This window comes from Penaeus monodon, chromosome 36, assembly GCF_015228065.2.
Source record: "Penaeus monodon isolate SGIC_2016 chromosome 36, NSTDA_Pmon_1, whole genome shotgun sequence".
Lineage (NCBI taxonomy): Eukaryota > Metazoa > Arthropoda > Malacostraca > Decapoda > Penaeidae > Penaeus > Penaeus monodon.
In genome coordinates this window covers 29,764,849-29,777,652 of record NC_051421.1, presented here as the reverse complement: position 1 = coordinate 29,777,652, position 12,804 = coordinate 29,764,849, and the positions used below count along the sequence as shown (strand labels likewise).

Below are 12,804 nucleotides of genomic sequence, written 5' to 3'. Positions count from 1 at the left end.
CCGTGGGCAAAGGAGAAACCTGGGGGCCGGGAATCCCGGGTGAGTTTAAAATCTTTGGGGCATTTAAAAAAGGGGAAGCCCCATTCCCCCCAATTTGTGGAGATAGTTTTTATTTTTGGGCCAAAGGTTAGCCGGATTATGTTTTTGGGGTAAACAGTCCCCCCTCAGGGTCCCCTTTTTGGGGGAAGGGCTAGATAAATCAACGGGGGAAATACCGTTTCCCAGGCCCCTTAAGGCCCTTAGGGGCTGGCACAAAGGGCCCGCCCTTTTTAAACCCTTTTAGCACGGCTCTCCCCACCTTGGAGGTGGTAGTAGAAGGGTTTTTGGGGAAGGGCAGAAACGGAAAGGGGGGAAGGAAAATAAAGACCATTCAAAATTAGTTGAGCGAGGGCTGAGTCCCAAGGTTTGGGGGGTTCCACCCTATTGGGCCCCGTCCCCCGCCTCCTAAAAACCCCCCCCCGCAAAACGGGGAAAAGGGGGGGGGGGGGGTTGTAAATTTTTTATGAGGGTCAAGGGAAAAAGGCTTTTTTTTACTGAGCATCTCCAATTTCCTTCCGGTTAAATTTTCGTTTTTTGGAATAACTTAAAAAAATAAAAATTTTTTTTTATTGATTATTTTTTTTATTTTTCATTTTCTAAATTTTTTTAACCCAAGTGTTGGGGTTTCATGGGGGTAAAAAGGCCTGGGGCCCCCAAAGTTTTAATTTTTTTGTTTTTTTACACAAGATGGGGTCCCTAGTTTCTAAGTCCCCAATGAGGGAGTTACCAGTACTACCTTTTCTTTAAATTTTCTCTTTTGCCCTTTATTCCCCGAAGAAAAAATCCGGATTTTAAAATCTGTTAGAAATAAAAAAAACCCTAAAATTATAATGTCTATAAAAATAAAACCAAACAATATTGATAGGGATTAGTATATAATAATAATAATAATGATGATAATAATAAAAAAAAATAATAATAATAAAAAGAATAATAATAATAAAAAATAAAAAATAATAATTTAAAAAATAAAAAAAAAATGCAAAGCCAAACTATGTGCAAGGGCATTTCCCCCAAAAATTACATGAAAAAAAAAATTTTCAGGAGGGTTCAAAGCACCTAAAACTTTTTGGGAAAAAGTAGGCAGGAATGTTTTTCCCGGGAAAAGGGAAAAATTTTCCCCCATGGAAAAATCCCTTAATAAAGTCCCGCTGACCCAAACGTGCTGGGGGACTTGTGGGCCTCCTGACAAGATGCTCTCAGCTCCAACACTTGGGTTTTAATTTTTCATAAGGGGACATTCCCTTTAAACCCAAATTTTTTCAGGCAAGGTGTCCACACACCTGTATCCCAAAGGTTTAACAAAAAAAAAAAAAAAAAAAAAAAAAAAAAAAAAAAAAAAAAAAAAAAAAAAAATTTTGGGAGTGACAAAAAACCCTACACTGGATGAGCAACAAACACAGAAGAATCAAAAAGTGTTCAGAAGTAACATGATATGAAAAAAGGGGAAAGAAGCAAATGCGTTTGATTTTTAAATTTGTAATCAGCAATGAATATATTTAAAAAATTTAAATAATTGCACATATTTTTGATAACAAATAATAAATAAAATTTTGTCACCTTTTAAAAAATCAACAATATTTACTTTTTTTCAAAAGAGGAAAATTAAAAAATTTTAAGATGAAAAAATATCAAAGAATAACTTTTTTTTTCTCTCGTTTCAAATAAAACTATTTAAAATTTAAAAAATGCCCTTTAAAAAAGTTTGGTACAGGGGATTAAAATTTCCATTTGTCATCATTGGGGAAATTCCTCAAAACCTCTCTTCAGTTATGTAGTATGTACACACACACACCACACACACCACACACACACACACCCCCCACACACCCCACACACACAACACCCACACACACACACACACAACACACACACACACCAACAAAATCCATTACATACATAACACTATAATTAACCCAATACATAACAATTTAAAACAATTTTACACATTCAACCCCAAACATATACACTACCAGTTTTGGTGTTGTGTGTGTGTGTGTGTTGGGTGTGGGTGTGTGGTGTGTGGTGTTTTGTGTGGTTTGGTGTGTGTGTTGTGTGAGAGTGTGAGTGTGTGTGAGTGTGTTGAGTGTGGTTTAGTGTGTGTGGTTGGTGAAGTGGGGTGGTGTGAGTTTTTTTTGGGGGGGGTGGGGGTGTGTTTGTGTGTGTGTTGTGTGTGTGTTGTGGTGGGTGGTGTGTGGTGTTTTGGGGGTGGTTTGTGTGTGTGTTGTGTGGTAAATATGATATAATATATATATTATATTTTAATTTAAAATTTTATAATAATTTTATATAAGAGGAGAGAGAAGAGGAGGGAGAGAGAGGAGAGAGAAGAGAGAGAGAGCGAGAATTTGGGGAAATATATTAAAATATTAATAAGATATTATATATTTTATAATAATATATATATATAATATATATATATACCACAATATATTATAATACATATAACCAACCAATATAATAATAAATATAATAATATATAATATTATATATAAAATTTTATATATATATAAATATATATGTATTAATTTAAAATATTACAATACCACAAACACACACACAAACAAACAACACCCCCATCAAAAAAACACACACCACACACCACACACACAACCCCACACACCACAACCCAAAAACCCTTAATTTTTAAAGGTATTGTTTATTTATTACAAACATTCACAACCAAAAAAAAAAAACACAACCACCACCCCAACACAACACAAAAACACCAACAAAAAAAACACAAACACACACACTATTTATATGATGATATGTATAATATTTGATTAATTAAACCGACACAACCCCCACACAACACACCCACCCACACACACCACACCTTATTTTATATGTTGTAATTATTAATGTATTACACAAAAAACACACCACACACAACCCACCACACCCCAAACACAACAAAACCACACACAACACACCCCAACCACACACACACAAACCCCCACAAAAACAAATTTTAAATATATATATTATATAATATATATATATTTTATATATATATTTTTAAAATTATATACATTACAAATTTATGCAGCTCTACTTTCTTAAACCCTTACCACAACATGTATAAAAACCTAAAAAACAACTCATTAAAGAAAATTAAAAACAGAATATAAAAAACAATCTTGTTTTTTTTTCAAAATATTTATAATTAAACCCGGTAAAACTATGGGAATTTTATTTTTAAAAAGTAAAAATAACCCTCTTCACTTCTACACCAAGAAACCCAAATTCAATAAGAAATTTTAGAACAGATAAAAATTTCAAAATCAAGGAAATTTAGGGCAAAAAAGTTTTTTCAGTAATTTTTTTAAAACAAAGGGGAAAAACTCACAAACGTTCTATGAAAACGTCCCTACTGTCCCACAACTGAAGTCATAGCATTTTTCCCTTATGTTCACATACGTAATTAGAACCGATTTACCTTACATCCTGCTAATCTTTACTTTTCCCTGGTCCCATTCATTAAATCTAAGCCTGTGTATTTTTTTTAAAATTTCCCTACATTTGCCTACCTACAGACCCTACCCTCCCCTATTTAAAAACATCCAACCAACCAGACCGGGGTGAACTGAAGAACTCACTAACACAACAAACCAAAAATCTTAAACAGCAGACCTACAAATGTATTTTTAAAATTTATCCTTTAGCCATTTCAAAATTTAAAAACTGAAACCCAAAAAAATGTTTTTTCAGATTTAAAAGTAACTCAAGTTCTTTAGTAAACATAAGCACAAAAGTCAAAATAAACAAATTAAACCCTTTTTCTAAGGTCAACTGCCTGTTTTTTTGCAAAAAATTTTTCCCTGAGCCCCCTTTCTCAAATTTTTTTCCTGAATTTTTATCCTCAATCAAAAACATTCAAAACCCCTAACCATGAGATAAAATTTGAGATTTTTTCTTCACTCACAAAATTAGAATTACCAATACATTTATACATTTTCTTTGTAAGGTAAGGACATTTTCAAGTGTTCACTGATAATTTATCTTTTACATCGAAAAAATGAACTGAAACTATGTGAAAGAAAAATGGTAGATTAAAAACATTTAAAAAACTACTTTTGGGAGTAAACTGAAAAAAAAAACATCATTTTAAAATACTACTACAGCTGTCTCCACTTCCCCTTAAGGGGTGATGGAAAACCACTTTCTCTTCATCCTCACTATCTCAAAATATTTTGGGAAAACCCCAAACATCAAAAGGAAGGGAATGACAATGTACAAGAAGAGTTATATGAAACCCTTAAAATGCAAGTTTCCTGGGCCATGGCCTATTTAATTTATTTACTTCGGGTTGGATCACGGGGACAAGAAATCTAGTCTTCTTCACTAACATGTTACTTCTAGCAAATTTTCTTTTTAAAAATTCCTTTAAGAATGTAGAAATAAAAGCTTTTGCTAGCTACAAATTTTGAATGAAAAGCCAATTTGGCAAAGGACCGACAAGTATTAATAGATTTAACAAAAAACCTTTCAATTTTCACTAAAAAATTAAAAAAGAAGGGGTTTTAAGAGAATCCCTTTAAATTTTTTTTTTATATCATTTTTTTTTTTTTCTTTTTAAATTCTTCTCCAAAGTTCGGAATATAATACTTCAAACAATCATATTATTCCTCAGCCCCGCAAGGGGGGGTCACGCATTCAAAAAAATCTAATTTTTTATTCGATTATATCTTTATTTTTTCTATACAACTTCTATGATTTACCTAGGCTTCATGATCTGGCTCAGATACTTTAAATATGTAAAAGATTTGTCATTGTTAATATCAAGCCCAAAAAAATAAAATTTTCAAAAAAGACCTTGTACAGCATTATTCATAATCATAATCTGAATTTTTAAATTACCTCAGGACTATGGTACGTATGGGATACAAAGACCATTTTTCCATAAAAATTTTATAGAAATCTCTATTCCAATTCCCCGATATAATCTATAAAAAGTAAAAAAAACAAAAAACCCAAAAAACCTAATAAGTCAATAACGTTCTAATTCCCATCATCATGTTCAATGAAAATGTCCCAAGAAAAACTTTCAATGACCGATACCCACACGGGGTTTCAGAAATTTAAGTAAAAGTTTTTCACGGGCTACACAGAGGTCATTAGCACCCTTTGCTAAAATAATGTTTTACAAAACGAAAAATCACAATTCTATCCCTAATTGTAGTTTCCCTGGGGGGGAGGGGGGGGGGGGAAAGGAGGGGGAGGAAGGAGGGGAGGGAGGGGAGGAGGAGGAGGAGGGGGAGGAGGGGAAAGGGGAGGAGGAAAAAGAAAAGAAAAAAAAAGAAGAAAAAAAGGGAAAAAAGGAAGACAAGACGAAGACGAAAAAGAAGAAAAAGAAGAAAAGAAGAAGGAGATAAAGAGCAAAACTTCAGGAAATGTGACATATATTTATATAAATATAAATAAATAAAATTAAAATGAAAAAATATAAAAATAAAAAATAAAAAAAAAAGTAAATTTGTTTGAGTAAGACATTAACCCCCCTTTTTTGTGGGGGCATCACTTGATGCCAGGGGCGTAGTCAGAGCCGTGGGGCATCCTAAATGGGGCCCATGCGATATACCCTTTTGGGCAGATCACGGCTGCAAAAAAGCCCACTACATTGGGTTAAAAATCATATTCAACGGGTCCTAATAGATAAAAAGAACATTTATATGCCAAAAAAATGATACTTTAGAAAATTTTCATTGATTTTTTTTTTTTTGCAACAAAAAATAAAACCACCATTTTCAACAGAAAAAGCACTTTGAAGGGAAAAAATTTTTTCACAGCAAAATTTCCCTTTTTGGGAAACGATAAACTCCATCCCTTTTCAATTTTTTAAATTAGCCATCTAAGGAAGAGTATCATTTCATATCCTATATTTTGCCTACTCATTTACTGAATTTTACCCTACTCTCTTTCCTTCTTTTTTTTTTTTTGGAGTGGGGTGGGGGGAAAAAATTTAATTTTTAAAAAAAACCCTACTAATCCCCATAAAGGGAAACTGCAGTGGACTAAATACATCATGGGTGAGATTAATACATATGGCCTTATCTGAATGCTCTACACAAACATGACTTGCCTTTTACATCAACATAGGGAAATATGTACATTTTGAGACCTTTAAGAGCTAAATAAAAACTCTCTTTTTTGCCACAAGTCGAGGTAAAAAAAAGTTACATTATGTTTCTGTCATTGAAGATTTCTTGGGAGGGGATATATTGTTCCTCGCATCCAAAAGCCTATGGTCTGCACAAAGAAAGCCGATGCCTTCCGGTGTTAAAATGACACCCCACTTCTTGAAAAGCTCAAAAAAAAATTCCCCAAAAACTAAATAAAATGTTTTTTTAGAGGAAGACCCTCCTTTTTTGGCACCCAAAGAACAAAAATTCCAAAAGTACACTGATCAATAAATAATTTTTTAATAACACAAATTGACTGCCCCCCAACTCATAAAAAATATCTTAATACGCATTAATTCATCAAAACTTATATTCTATAAAAAGCTTCCAGCCACATATACTTACCTTTACCTTCAGAATCCCCTCACTGGGGGCATCTGCCACATTGAGAAAACGCAACACGGGTCCCGAAGTAGGAAAAAGTCATAAAAGTGGCGGAGGCCTGGGCTACCAGGGGCTACCAAGAGCTCTTCCGGACTGGCACCCCCCCTGGGGATTTGTAACACTGCAGAGGAGTGAAATCATAGTAGTCCACATCCCAAACAATAAATTCTGTGGACTTTCTTTTTAAGCAAGAAGAAATTGATGTACATAAAATCCAAAGTGCTACAGTACAGCAGCTATTAAAACAATTTTTAAAGACATGTATGATCTATCAAAACAATTTCCTTCTTTTATCAAAAATAATGACTTATCCACTTTCAAAGACGAAAAGCCTATGCCACCCAAGCATTTTGAAAACTGTAAGCACAAGGAAAAATAACCATACCAACTTTTTAAGAGCATGCTTCACCCCAAAAAGGACCAATAATTTGAAAAATTGCCTGTTTTTTTTCCTGGGAACACTCAGGGAAAAAAAGACCAAAACAATTCAAGCAAAAGTTCCCCCCCTGGGGTTTAAATCTTCCCCCACCAAAACCCGGGTGAAAAAGTTGGGCCTGCTGGAAGAGCTGCTTTACCCTTATTAAAAAATTGTCTCAAAAAATAGGGAACAACTGGCAGCCAAAAATACCTGAATTCATAGCATGGATAACCCGTAAAAATTTTTATTTAGAAAAGGATAATATTTTTTACCCATTTTCAGATTTTGTTTTAAAAATAATTAAGAAAATCAAATGTTACTGCTAATTATACACCCAAAACAGCCCAGCCCCAGACACAGACACAAACAACCACACCACAAAAAAAACACACAACACCACACCAACACCCAACACACACCAACTACCATTTCAATAATATCCCAAAAAAAAAAAAAAAAAAAAAAGAGAAAAAAAAAAAACAACCCCTGCAAAATTTCATCCTCACTCCAAAATCTGACGGAATCCCGGTCCCGACCACAGCCGGGGGGTCACAGCTGCCCATCTCTGCTCTCTTTTTGTTCCCCTAGATGCTCTCAGGTGCTTGGTACCAAGGAAAAGTAAGGTTTTTTTTTAAAAAATTTTGGTACTTAAAATTTAATCATACCGCTTTTGATCTGAAAAAAAGGAAAATTTTAGTTTTATCTCGCTTTTTCTAAATGAAGGTAACATGTTTGAAATTAAATGAACTTTAATTTGGAAAAATTTTTCTCCTTTTTTCTCATATTTTTTTGAGTGACTCATAAATTTGTTCATTTATTAAAACACATTCGATGTGGGGAAAGTCAGTCATCCCGTTCTCAAAAAATTCAGATTCCAAAAATTTTAAAAAAACCCCCGAAAATGATAATAGTAACTTTCAGTTCTTCACTTCTAAACCTTTTTAAACTTACACCATTTTGGAAACAAAAAGAACTTTAGATGCAAAAAAACAAAATAAAGCCACAAGAAAAAACGTATGCAGCCACCCAAAAAAGGGAAAGCAAAAAACCCCGAAAGGTTAAAACTACTGGACTTTAACTTTGATTACCCGAGTTTTTAAAAATTTTTCACATTCCGGAAGGAAAAAACCCTGAAATCCGCAGAGAGTAATCGCATCCCCCAGAAAAATCGTAAAGGAATAACCCCAAAAACCCAAAGGGTACCATTTTCTCACCTTTACTCTGTACTGCGTGCGTGAATTTCTCTTTTGTTGTGAAACTCACACCAAAGTCAATGAGCTTGAAGCCAGACACCTGCGCACTCCACATGATATTGGGTGGCTTGAGGTCTGCGTGAACCACCCCATTGTCATGCAAATGGATTAAACCTCTGGAAGGAAAATGAAGAATAATCTCCAAACTTCAACTATGATATCTATTAATTCTGCTATCACTATTGCAACTACTGCTACTGCTATTACTATCATTACTATAACTGTTTGTATATCACTCCTAGAAACTGCTAAGGCTAATGCTATCATTATCATTTCCTTTGTTTAAAATACTACTATTTATACCACTAATACTATATACTTGAGAAAGATAATAAATAATAATAAAAAATAAAAATAATAATAAATAATAAAAAATAACAAAATAATAAAAAATAATAATAACAACAGCAAAAAAATAATTAATATTTTCAAAAAAGTCCTAAAAACAAACAAACACGAAATAAAACTGTAAAAAAAAATAACATGAAGCAAAATACCAAAACACAAGAAAAAAAAAAAAAATCTATTCCTGTTGAAAACTCAGGAATTAACGATTTTTGGGCGTTCAGTTCTTGCTTCTCCTTTTTTTTGCTTTAAAAATCTAACATAAAGCACTTGGGGGAAGGGGCGCATGATGGGAAAACCCGTTTTCCCAAACTATGAGAAATTTAAACAGGAAAAGAAGGCAACAGCTTAAAGATTCATATTCAACTTTTTAAACCTTTGCTGTCCCCGAATATGTGATTCAGTATTGGGTTTTTGCTGGTGTTTGAACGTGGCTCAAAATTGCTCAGCCTGATTCAATTAATAAGCTTATATAAACCTTACTTGATTTACCCTTTACTCAAGTTTTGGTGCTTTTATTTCATATTATCAATATCTTTATTGTTATCATTATTATTGACATTATTATTATCATAATGTTAATAACAATACTAATATACCAGAAAAAAAAAGAACATAAATTTTTTTACTGAAAATTATCATCTCATAATCCTTTAAAATGCATAAGAATAAAATAGAACATATCCAAAAATCCAGGAAAAGGGAAAACTAGTTAGGAAGGTAGGAATAGTATCTGACTCCATGCTGATTAAATATTCGTGGAGCCATCTATGTGTAAACACTATAAATAAACTAAAACCACAGTGGACATGCCCTTCCCAGTGGCAATGGGTTAATGTATTAAGTAACACATACTATCAAAACATGATAGCATGTAGTAATGTATAGATGGTAAACATTTCATATCTTGTCATTTATTATTACTATTTTTGTTATTGTTATTATCATTATTATTAGCATCATTACTATCATCATTATTATTACAAATATCATCATTATTATCATTATTATTATTTTATTTTTATCATTTCATATAATTACATATTATCATATTTATAATTCATTAATTATACATCATTATCTCAATTATTACATCATCCCAAATTAAATTATATTTATATATAATTCAATTTATAATATCAAAATATTTTTATTCATTATATCCTTTTTTATTATGTTATTTTACATTATCTTGGACAAAGATTTTTACATGAAAAACTTGATGAAAGATTGAAAAAAAGGGAGTGCATTTCTATTGACTACAACACAAAAAAACAACAAAAACAAACAGAAAAACGAACAAACAATAAACTTAAAACCTTTAATATATTTAAATATATCTGAATAGGAAAAGAAAATCATCACACATAATTTTATGTCCTTAATCTTTTAGCCTTCATGTACTTAATACTAAACTTCAAACTGTATAAAAACAAAAAGATAAAGACTTAATATACACTAGAATTCTACAACTACCCTGACAACAAGTAAATACCCCTGATGATGAAAAATGATTTTTTGGGTGATGACAGGACTCTAAAAATCAAAAGCAAAAGTCAAAGTGCAAGCCCTTTGGGTCACTTAATTACTCAAACCACAAAAGTACTTTACTAGAATTGGATGAAGATTTTTTAAAATTTTAAGAAAAACCTGTGGGTTTTTCTCCTGAATCCATTTTTTTCACAAAACTTTAAAAAATTCTGAAATTTTTCATTCCGGCCACCAAAGGAAACCACCAAAGGAAAAGTGTCTCTCCCTCTGCCAATCTATTCACTACTCACTCTTTCCAAACCAAAGTTCTCCTTGAACCCTTTGATTTTATGTGTCCTATCAACCACACTAGGAGAATAAGCTGCACTACCTGCTAATTTCTAAAAAGTTAGGGGGAACTGATGTCCCCCTAAGAGTCCCCCCCATGTTGAGCAGGTATGTGGGCATCGAGGACCTCATGACCCATGACTGGGCTCACAACATTACTCCATTGGCTACCGAGAGGGGATGGTCAAAAGCATGGAGAAAAAAGCAGGGCCAGAGGTCCATTTCAACTGGTATTTTAAGGATTTAGTTTCATAATTCTTTTCATCATGTGAATGTTTCACTCAGTACTAATTCATTTCAGTTTATAGGAAATAATAATAAAATTTTAAATATATTATATATAATATATAATATATTAAAATAATTTTTAAATAAATATAATATTTCACCACAACAAAATAAAAATTATAACAATACTAAACACAAAAACACAAAAATATAATAATTTTATATATAATTTTTATTATATAAATCAAAATATATATATATATATATATATATATATTTTAATAAAATAAAAATTTTATATATATAATATAATATAATATAATATACATATATTATTATATATCTATATATATATATATTATAAATATATATTATTAACATATACATATATATATATATTTTATATTTTATAATATAATATTTTAAAATTATATATAATATTATAGAATTTTATTTATATTTTTTATATATGTAATATTTTATTTTGTATTTATATGTATTATGTTATATTTTATATTGTTATATATATATGTATTATATTTTATCTTTTTTTATTTATATATTTATATTATATTATAGTAATATATTTTTTTATTATTAAATATTATGATAATTGTATATAATTATTTTGTATATAATGTTTTAAAATATTATATATGAATATTTTAATTACCAACCCAAACCCCACCCACCACACACCCCCAACCCCCCCACCACCCCCACCCCCAAAAACCCAAAAAAACCCCCCACTTTGTGTGTTGCTTATATATTTTAATTATAAAAATAATATAATATAATATATTATATTAATATATATATATATATATATTTCAATAATATCAGTAAATTGTTTTATTTCATGCTGATCGAGAAAAAAAAATACAATATATCATCAAGTCCATATATAGTCAGAACCCAGAGCCAGGTTGGGGACATTTCATCAAAACATTATATTGTTAATCCTCAGTCTCAAGTATACACTCATTTCAACTCTCGTTACTAAGCAATGGAGCTGTAGCTTTCTCCTTTATTACATTAGACATGAATGAATTTTAATCAAAAAAGACTGGCTTCAACCCAGACTTTCCTCCATTTCAGCGTGGCCAAAAATTTATTCTCCTGTAAAAAAATCTATGAGTAAATAAAACCCAAGATAAAATCAATCCAAATTTTGTAAATGCAGTGGGGCAATGTTCAGTGAACTTCTGATTAATTAACTCATGTGATGAAAAAGAGTAACTGAATTAGAAAAATTAAGAACAATATTAAATGCTAAGAGGCAGAAAACCCTCATGTTGAAAATGATAGGTAGTGGAAAAAAATAAAAGAATATACTATTTTGACTTTCCCCAAAAGTGAATTTGTAATATCATGGGGGTGTGGGGATGTTGGGGGCATCCGGGTTTTTATATACAGAATGACGTTAAATTTTTTTGTTGTTTTTTAAATGTATCTGTTTAGGTGCCTGAGCATATTTGCTTGCACATTCCTGTACAATCAGCAAAAGTGAAAATGTCTCAACTCCCTATAAATTTCAGTCACTTTTGATGAGAACATATTAAACGGCAGCTCACCCAACATTTTGCTATTATCCTCATATTTTCCTAAAAAAACAAAATGTGTTTTGTGATTTTCATAAGATCTGTTAATTAAGAAGCATCATAGTTTTTGCTGATAAAGTTCAAATTTGATAAATTTGATCATTTTAAATCTGACAGAAACAAAATGAAGAAAGAAATTTTCACTCAGTGAGGGGATAACAATTTTTCAAACAGGTAAAAAAAAATATGGGAATAAAAACAAAAAAGTAAAATGATTTTTGGGGCAATTCCCGTACCAGCACGATTAGTTTTTGTTACTTTTCTGGGTTTTTTGGATATAAAACAAATTCACGGAAAATGATAAGCTTCTGCCGATTCCAAAATCAAGGAGGGAATACTATTAGTCGCTTTTAAAAGCTATCTATCAAGGAAAAAAGTTTCCCCCAACACAGGGGTAAACAATATCCGTGAAAAAAATTTCCCTTTCCCCAAAAACCTTGAAATTTGGGAAATTTTCACAGAAAAAAGGGTTTTCCCACTTTATTAAAAACTAATTTTTGGGGGAATTTTTTGGGCATAAAAATTTTAAAAAA

General features: G+C 31.4%; 1 protein-coding gene across 1 annotated transcript in view; it reads left to right on the top strand.

Moving 5' to 3' along the window:
* Positions 1 to 12,804, top strand: part of LOC119595444 (serine/threonine-protein kinase Kist-like) — a gene marked incomplete in the record, with an annotated part of 37,988 nt that overhangs the window by 22,407 nt on the left and 2,777 nt on the right.